The sequence below is a fragment of the Pundamilia nyererei genome, unplaced genomic scaffold (assembly GCF_000239375.1).
Source record: "Pundamilia nyererei isolate P.nyererei 1_Seehausen unplaced genomic scaffold, PunNye1.0 scaffold00129, whole genome shotgun sequence".
NCBI lineage: Eukaryota > Metazoa > Chordata > Actinopteri > Cichliformes > Cichlidae > Pundamilia > Pundamilia nyererei.
In genome coordinates this window covers 704,700-706,894 of record NW_005187530.1, presented here as the reverse complement: position 1 = coordinate 706,894, position 2,195 = coordinate 704,700, and positions in this window count along the sequence as shown.

Below are 2,195 nucleotides of genomic sequence, written 5' to 3'. Positions count from 1 at the left end.
ATGACTCTCTCAAGCAGGTGATGAGCATGCTGTCATAATGCAGTAAGGATGGAGACGGATTAATATTTAACAGTAATCTGGACTGAACAGATGGGCGTTGATAAAAAAAATTGAGAGGTGTGAGCGCGAGTTCATATCAAGGATAAATATTCACAGAAAATTGTGTTATATCAATCAGAACAACTTGCAATCATCTGGTTAATTACTTTGTGCGCGCAGGATATCAATAAAACACTAATTGGGTACTTACCAAGCATAAGCATAAAGGAAGAATGAAAAAAGAGGTGCGAGGTGATTTTTGGAAGGAAGAGGCAATAAATTACACTTTAAGTACTTCTTGGAGAACCTATTTCGTAATTACAGGGTAGATATAGGAAGGTAATTGTTAACATAAACAGATGCATTTTTCATTTACACTACTGCTGTAGCCTTTACTCAGTCATTTGGTATAGCCTGGAATTAGAGATGTGTGTCTTTTTTAGTCTATAACCATAAAATTGTTCTTTGTTTCAAAGGCCATATTTATGTTTTTTATATCATCATTAAATAACGCAGGAGAAAGTGTTGTTCTGTGGTTTTTATTTATTTAGAATCCACTTAATAACTGTGCATGGTTAAAAAATGCTTCATGTTTAACTGTTCATGAACTTTTCCCTGTAAGTATACTGAAGTTAAATTTAGGTTCCACACAGGTTCTACATGTTTGTTTGATGTATGATATATAGTAATTATTAACTTCGCATTCATATCACTGAGTATCCAGTAAGTACTTTCTTGATTATAGTCTACAGCCTTCATCTTGTTATCCTGATCTTGTTTTTTGAAATGATTAGATTACATTAGTGATCAGATTACTTCAACGGAAGCTTTCCTCAGATGACAGGGCAGCATAATAAAAATGGATTAATGCTTGCGATGAATGAATTTTAAAAATGTAATAATACATTTTTGCACGCGTTAACTTCTTTGCGTTACAGACTACAGGGACTTCCATGCGGCTCTGCTGACCTTCAGCATGAAATGAAAAGTGTGTGATGCCTCTGGTGTGTTTGGAGGGGCTTTCTCTTTTCCAGAAGATAGGCAGCCATGCATTATTGATTACAAAACACTCCTGCAATGCTATTTCATCTTTCTGGCGTGGCTGACCGTGAATTGAGCTTTATTTTAGAGTAGTTGAGATCTGTTTTATATCAGTACAAGGACTTTTTTTTTCCAGCAGTTGCGTGTACTTGTTTGTACAATGTTGCCCCCCCTCACCCATTCAAAATCACGTGGGAGTCTAAATGGGAGATATGCAAAAAAACAACTGCCTTATCTTCTCCGTGTCCCTGTGCACAGTACACTGACAGACAATTGAAAGACAAAGGTACACAGAGGAAAGACAGTGTGGTGCAATGAGAGGGTGAAATCCAATCTAATGGTTATCACACCAACTGCGTCTCATCTAACGACATTTCTTTGACATTATTTTGAGCCTCATGACATATATCTGTTCCACTTAGGCACCTTGTGTTTGCATCATGCACACATTGCACAATCTTTGTATACGTACTATGTCTGATACTGCCCTGCTTTCAAATGCTTGCTTTATCCTCATAGCATGTACATTGCTTACTGAGTTTTCTGACACTCTGTTCTGTTCTGCTGGTGTTATTTTGCACTACATGCCTGCCGGATAGCAACACCTCATCTTATGAATTCTAGTGTTTCAGACTGTGAAATGTTAAATATTCATTTAGCCGAATTCTTACGAATGTTCCATATTTTTATGATCCGCCTCCTCGCAGCTGCAGACTTTCACATGCAACAATCATTCAGAAGTCCCTCGTCCTTTGGATGTGTTTTGAATTTTCACAGTAAAACTAAACTACAGGATTTTTTTGGTTTTGCTTTTCTTTTCCGTGCAGAAAAGCTTGCTTTCTAGAGCAGTGAACCAGCCATCCAGAGAGGGTTGCTGAGCGATGGCCTTACCTCCCCGGTCCCCCGTCGAGGATGGTCACAGGGGAGGATGCCCATGGCGACCACGGCTGTCAAACGCTGTTTCCATGATGCCAAAGAATGATTGGTTTCATGGATCCGGACAGTGCTCTCTGACAGCACAGGGGGAGTCTCGGCTGCACCTGGGAGAAGAAACACTGGCAGCATGTGAAATGTTACTGAACAGGGTCATTGCAAGGGTCATCGTATGACCCCCC